Genomic DNA, 8,116 nt, shown 5'->3' with positions numbered 1-8,116 from the left:
AAAGAATGAAGAGGTTGCACGACAAGAACATTATGGAGCGAAATTTCAAGCCCAGAGATATGGTGTTGCTTTATAAGTCACGATTAAGGCTATTTCTAGGTAAACTCAGGTCACGATGGTCTGGCCCATTTCAAGTGGTCGAAGTATTCCCTTCTGGTGCTTTAGAGATTGCCGTAGAGAAAGACTCTCGTATATTTAGAGTCAATGGGCAAAGATTGAAACTATATGTGGGCATGAATGAACCAAAAGAAGTGTCTGAGATCCTCCTGACTGAACCTCAGAGGTTGAGCGAGCCTTAAATGCGCTTATCTGCGTCGTGCCGTGATGTTAAATCATGCGCTTATTGGGAGGCAACCCAATTATTAACCTCACTACCCCATAACTGTAGTTTAGGATTATTAGAATTTAGGAGTTATGAGACTTGATTGGACAGGTACAAGCATGAATTGGACATAAAATAAGTATAGAGTCGGGGTGCAACCCGGAAACTAAATGTAGAAAATAAATCGAATTTTGTGAAAAATGGCCTACCGCACCGCATGGGGCGCCGTGCCATGCGTCGCAGCAGGCCAAACGGGGCTGAAAGACAAAAAGTGAGGGTCTTTAATATTTTCCACTACCGCGCCGCATGGGGCGCCACACCCTGCGATGCGGCAGTGCAAATATTAAAAAAAACACAAACTTAACACTCTCTGTCCGCCCCCCTCCCCCTAACCCCTTGTTCTTTTTATCTCTTTCATTCCAAACGCTACAGCCCTTCCCCCAAATCCCCCATTCTCTTTTCTTCTCCAATTTCTCTCCCACACACACCTTCCATCCCTTCCATTCATCCTCAAGGTAAGTTCTCTATATTCTTCTCTTTTCTTGAGGTAATTTAGTGTCATGAATAGTATAGTTAATTTCAACTAAACCCTATGTAGTGTATTGATGCTAATTAATTTTTTTATTTTATTTTTCAATTTAATTACTTATTTTGGCCAGATTGGTGCTTAACTTGTTGGGTTTCCATTGTGCTTATACTTGTGGAAGATTTTGAGCATGTCTTGAGGCCTATAAAAAAAATTATGGTGAAGTTGTGTGGATGTACCTTAAAGGCCAAAAATTAGTGGTGTATTTGTGCAAATTTGGAGAACTTTGTGCCATTGTTACATTATGGTGATGGTAGGATGGTTGATTGGTATGGTTGTGTAGTAATATAGGAAGAATTAAAGTTGAATTTTGAGGTAACTTTGGTGAATGTCATGTGTTTGTCTAAATGCCTCAATGACATTGAAAGTGATATTGTAGCTTGGTGGAGCATAATTGCTATGAGAAAATGTGTGCTAGGTGCTAATTGGTATATTCGATTCATGATTTGTGCTTGTATAGTGGTGTGTTTTATTTTGTGAAGCTTGTTAGTAGCGCATTAGTATATTTATTTCTCTTCGTAGTTACTAGATTAGCTTCTTAATTTTGTATGTTTAACTAGTATAGTTTGTGATTTTGGAGTTGTACTATTATGATGGTGGTTGGGGGGATTGTTGATTGCTTATGGCGCACTTCCAGCGGGGTAGTCTGGGTCCCTGATATACATTTTACTTGTGAACATGTCAATAACATAAGTGTGGGGTGGTTACCTCGTTTGGTTTTGTTTTGGGTTTTCGTGTTGTGGCTAATATTATTCGTCTTGTGCAGGTAGAATGTCACGCCGCCCGAGCAAACGCTATAACACTGGTTCGTCTGAGGTTGCTTCTAGCAGCCGTCGTGGTAGGAGACGGGCACCTCCCCCCGCCCCAGTAGTAGAGGAAGATGAGCGCATTGACCCTGATGCGGATGTGATACCAGCATGCAAATATGGTATACGGGTTGTCCTCGCCCATGCTCGACGCTGGTTTTAGACATTTGTCCTGTCAGTCAACCCGGATCCTGAGGTTGCTATTGACGATGGGAAGTTGACCCGTAAATATGGTGAAATTTACAGCAACATTCGGGCTTTGGGTTTCGACAGTCTGTTTCGTCGGGGTGATGCGGTGAATGTGAACCTAGTGAAAGAATTTTATGCTAACTGGCAACCTGAAGTCAACCTGGATGCTGTTTACGAAGTGCATGTAAGGGGTAAAGTGATTCCATTCTCCTTCCGGGTGATCAATCGGATTATGGGATTCACAGAGCATTCCCACAAGCTCTTTCAGAGGTTTCTCCGCCAACTAGACTATCCGTCTATTCGCCGCATGTTATGTGGTGCTGACTCTTCTACTGCATGGACATGAGATGCCATTGAATTCCACAAAGATATAAAGAAGTCAACTTTCCAGTGGCCAGCCAGGGTTCTGTTGCGATTGATTAATACCAAGATCACGCCGACTGGAAGTGACACTGATGTACCCCGCCTGAAGGTGTGTTTGATTTATGCCCTGTTGACTCGGATGCAGTTCGACCTTGGTAAAATCATGCTTGAGCATATAGCTAAAGTGAGACCACTTGGGGCTCGCCGTCTACATTACCCGAGTATGATCACTCGATTGTTGCGAGCACACCTTGTGGAGGAGGAGTACCACTATGACAGGACTATTCTAGTGTCTTACCCTATTAGGCCCTTTGATGTTACGGCGGTGATCGACCCCCCTACTGCGGCTGTTAACTCAGACCAGAGGATGGTCTGCATTGAGGAGACTCTACAGCTACTGTTTTCTGACTTGCACCTTCGGGATGATCGTGGGGAGGCTGACTTGGAAGAGTTGCAGCAAGATCACCCCCTTTCTGCTATCACTCAGCAGTGGTTGGGGTTGGCGAGAGGAGGACAGCTGCCACCCGATGAAGATGTGAATTCCATTCCCTCAGATTATGAGGAGTATTTGTGCACCTTCGTGGGTGCTGATTATTAGGCCTTGGGCCTCAGGGAGTACCCTTTTCACTCTTGATTTTACTGCTTTGCATTGGGAACAATGCAATCTCTTAAGTGTGGGGTGGGGTACTCCTAATTGATTGTATTTGTACTTCTCTTTGTTTGTTTCTTGCTTTCTTAGACAATTGGTCTGTAAACTATAATTCTGAATTCTATCGGGCCTGTAATAGTTAGTAATTAAGTATGTAGTTCGACTCTTCCCGACGATGGATATTGTCGACTGATTTCTTGAGGGAAATGAGTCGAAAGAAAAAACAAATCCAAAAATATGTCTTTTATTTTTTATTTTTTTCTTTTTTTCTTTCTTTTAGGTAGTGTAACAATTTCCCCTTGGTTTTTCTTTGTGCTGCGGTTCTTTTCCAAGGGTTTTGCTTGAACTGGGTATAGTTAAATCTTTTTATTTTTTTGTAGGAATTAAGAATCTTTAGTTAGGAAGCTAAGTTGAGGGATCAATTTCCCTTGATTGTATATGCCTTGAGAGTGGTAAGGGCCTTAGTTGTGACACCTATGCTCAATTCTTGACTCTTAAATAAGTGTCTTAAATCGTATGATTAAAACTGTGCTTAACTACTTTGACTAAGAGTGTCTTGATTAGTCCAATCCTGAGTGAGTTATGTTCCATGTGTGTGTAAGGTTTTGTATTATTCTGTGCAGTGCATTTGATGCCTAGAACTTTCCCCATGTGTTTGCAAAGCGAAATAGTAGTTTTGTTCAGTCTTGGAAGTGATATAGACATTTCTTTGTTGAGTCATATATACATATTTTAACCGCCTAATTGTGATGTATCGTAGTTAACCCCTTTGAGCCTATAATCATGTTTCTTTGGCAACCACAATATAAGCCTTACCTAATTGTTTTAATTGACCATATATTTGAACCTTTTCACTTCTCATGAGCACTTAAATTGCTATGAACTTTGCAAAAATTAAAGTGTAGGGTGGTGGGTGTGGCTTTTGAGTGGAAGTAATGGAATAAGGAGAAAGGTGCATTGTGTTGAAATATATATATATATAAGAGCCACTTTATATATATATATATATATATATATATATATAAGTATAATAATATATATATATATTCTTTGATAGTGGTGGCTCTTGACGTACTTGTGCTTAAAGATGTAGGGAGTTAATCTAGATTGATGTGAAGGTGGAGTTTTGGTTTGACATAAGTGGGGTTTGAAGGTTAAAGTATATGTATTAAAGTGTTTAGGGAGGTATAGTCACTCTTATATCTAAATGTATCCTACCCGTCCCGCAGCCTACATTACAACCAATTAAAGTCCTACTTGATCTTAGACTAAATGAGCTCGATTAGTAGAGTAGTACACTACGGGCAAGCCTATGGTGCATCTTTTGTGGCATATGAATGTTATTTCTGAGAGTAAGTGAATTCTTTCTATCTCGAGTTCCTAAATATTCTTAAATTTTATTGTGTGGGACTACTCTCTTTTGTTGTGTGAGGGCACTTGATTCAGGAAGGAGAGGTAATATCATTGACCTCTATGTTAGAGTAAGTGGGCGAGTGATTAATGCATGGTACTTTTGAATTGAATCTTGAGGGTGGGATGTTATGATAAGGTGCTCAGTCTACTTTAATTATTCTTGGCATGATGTATCAGGGAAGTTGTTTGACGAAAGGTTATCCCTAGGTGCAGTGTAGTTCAAATGCTCGAGGACGAGCAATTGTCTAAGTGTGGGGTGTTGATGTTAGGCTAGAAACTCGTGTTTTAGCCGTGGTATTACATTCGAATGATTGCATTTTTATGTGTGTTTGAGCTCAAATGATAGTGAATTACACTTAGTACGTATTTTATGCTTTGCAGAAAGCGATCCGAAGCTCAAAAGTTAATTTGGAGCTAAAATGATCAATTTGGAGCTTTGAAGTCTGAGTAAAAGCCCAATGCATTAAGCCGGGATCGTGTTTGGAGGTCGTGTACCAAGTCTGGATGTTAAAAGAGGACGAAAAAAGTTCACTCTGAGAAAATTGCACTGCTGCGCCGCAAGGTGCGGTGCAGCAGTGTAAAATTGAGCCTGACTCGAAAATATGAGGCTGCAGATAAAATGCACTACCGCGCCGCATGGTGCGGCGCAGCCTACGGCGCGGCTGTTCAAATTTTACAAAGCTAGTTCCTAGTTCGCGCAGGAAAGGGTTTTTTCGTCTGGGCTCGACCTTACTTGGTATAAATACATGTAAAAACGCCATTTTGAAGACTTTTGACATATCTTAGACCTAAGGAGGCTATTGCGGAAGGGAGAAAACGTTTGGAGCAATTTCCGGAGGAGATTGGCGTCAAATTCTTCATTCCTTCATCTTTGCTTTGTAATTTAATTATGCAATTTATTTGGAAAATTATGAACACGGTTATGAGTAGCTAAATATTTAGTCTAGGGTTTTGATGGAACCTATTGAAGGATGAACTTCTTGTTATGTTAATATAGTTTGTCTGGTTTAATCTCTATTTGTTCAATTATGTTCTTGTTGTAGTTAATTGATAGGATCATCAATTAGTTGTGCCTATTTAGTATGCATAACTCGGGAGAGAGTGCATATTTAGGTAATTATTGAACAACACTACTCCCAGAGTATATGTGGGATCAATAACCGAGGGTCTAAAGGCGGGATTAGGGATAACGAAGCCTTGGGTGAAATCTAAAGTGAGCTGTAATAAACAAAGCCAGCTAGCGTAACTCGGGAGAGTGCATCTAGTAAATTATCGTGATTACTCGGGAGAGATTTACGGTAATAAGAGTGCTCATGATTGATAGAGACGATTAGGTGAATCTATGTGAAACATAACCGGAAGGGATTCCATCAATAGGGGAAATCATAACCTTAGATCCTTCTCTTAATTGTTTACAACTTAATCATAGTTAGTCTTTACTTACATAATTGTAGTCCGTCATAGTTAGTAAAAATATCCTTAATTGTTATTCAAAACATTTGGGAAGTTGATTACGTAGAATTTAGTGAGTCTGATAAGAGTAATTGGTAGGTTAATTCCTTGTGGGTTCGATTCCGGACTTGTAAACCGGATTATATTTGCAACGTCTGCATGTCCTTTTTATAAGGCATAGTTGGGCGTGGCCATTAATCATCCTCCAAAGAAAAATAATCACCAAAAGTGGAGAGGGGAAGATGATAAGCCAAGGCAAAGGGTTCAGAAACTGAATGTTATCGTTGCGCTGGAAAAGGGCATTGGGCAAATATTTATCGTACACCTAGACATTTGGTTGAGCTTTATCAAGCATCTCTAAAGATTAAAAGCCCTAATACTAATTTTATCTCTGACAATAAATTTGACATCACCCACTTGAATGTGATAGACTTCTTTGAGTACCCTCATCGAAAAATAGACCACTTGATCGGTGATGGATCTGTGATTAAAGATGATTGAGTATTTTGATTTTTTTTTTTGCCGATTCGTAATAGTTAGTGAATAAAGATCATGTAATCGTAGTCTTTGCATGAGTACTAATTTCTCAATTAGTATTAATTAGTTTCGCTATAGTTGTTTATTTAATAATGTTTTAGTTCTGTCTGATTTTATTTTGATTAATCGTTGTTTGTTATTGACTTGGTTTACTTAACTTTTCTGTTGACTAGCAAGACATTTATTGCAAATTTTGAGAGACAATTTGGCAAAAGAAACGATTTTGCTACTAGAACGTAGCAGTATCCATTTATATTTGAATTATTTAATAAGAATGCTTTTTCTTTCTTTTTTTTTTTAATTGCTGGAACAAGAAAAAGGTTTGAGTGAACATCCATACCTCTCCTTTGTTAAGGAGCGCTTTACCCCCAATGTGAGATTTTCCTACTCGAATCCGGACTAGTCAGGCCCAAATATGAGTACCAAATACTGGGTGAAATCCCAAAAAAAAAAAAAAACATCCATACCTCTTATTCATGCAAAGTGCATATTTTTATATGCATAGATATATGAAGATTCTAACGAATTAATTCAAATAGAGTCCAAAGTTGTTGATGACTCTTTAAAAGGGGCTGTCAGGCGCATTACTAGCGTCTCCTCTCTTTATTTCCTTTTTTTGGACACTAATAATATTTATTGTATTATCTTTTACGTTGTGTTAGTCATATATGTGGTGTTATAATTACATTATTTTTAGCTACGTAATTATTGGTAATTATATTTAGCTACGTAATTATTTGTATCATAATTAGAGTTTGCTCGAAATTGCATTAAAAGTCAATATTGAGTTATTGATTTAACTTTGTTTCTTTCCCTTTTTCTCTAAAAATACTAATGTTTATTCGTATACTTCTGTTGCATGTCAAACCATGGAAAGCAAATATGGATATTTCACAAAGCAAACTTAGATCAAAGTTTAATTGTAAAAATATTTGTTTAATTGATTCATGTACGACACATACAATATTCAAAGAGAAGAAATAATTTCTCTCATTTAAGTATGTGTAAGACAGATGTTACTACAATTTCTGGTAGTAGTAATCTAATTGAAAGCTCTCGAAGAGCTACTATAACTCTTCCTAGGGGAACAATATTTATCATAGATAATGCAATGTTCTCCTCTAAGTCCAAGAGGAACTTGTTGAGTTTTAAAGATATCTGCCGAAATGGATATCATATTGAGACAATAGATGAGAATAATCTTGAATATCTCATCATTACCAATAATGTCACTAGGTAGAAAAAGGTTATTGAGAAGTTCTCATCTTTATCTTGTGGTCTGTATTGGACAAGAATTAGTGCAATTGAGGTACATTCTACCGTAACAAAAGGTTACTGATTCCAATACTTTTGTACTTTGGCATGATCGATTGGGACATCCTGGATCAATTATGATGAGACAAATTATAGAAAACTCAAATGGACATCCATTAAAGAATTTAAAGATTCTTTAAATAATAATTTTTTTGCACTTCTTGTTATCAAGGCAAGTTAATTATTAGACCATTACCAACAAAGATTGGGATTGAGTCCCCGACATTTTCGGAACGTATACAAGGGGACATTTGTGGACCTATTCACCCACCTAGTGGGCCATTTAAATATTTTATAGTCTTAATAGATACATCTTCTAGATGATATCATCTCGCAACCTGTCGTTTGCAAAATTAATGGCACAAATAATTTGATTACGGGCATAGTTTTCCGATAATCCAATTAAGTCTATTCGACTTGATAATACTGCTGAGTTTTCATCCCAAGCATATAATGATTAATGCTTATCAATTGGGATAAAAGTG

Source organism: Nicotiana tabacum, chromosome 18, assembly GCF_000715075.1.
Source record: "Nicotiana tabacum cultivar K326 chromosome 18, ASM71507v2, whole genome shotgun sequence".
Taxonomy (NCBI): domain Eukaryota; kingdom Viridiplantae; phylum Streptophyta; class Magnoliopsida; order Solanales; family Solanaceae; genus Nicotiana; species Nicotiana tabacum.
The sequence above is the reverse complement of the archived record's forward strand: the minus strand, read 5'-3'. Positions refer to the sequence as shown.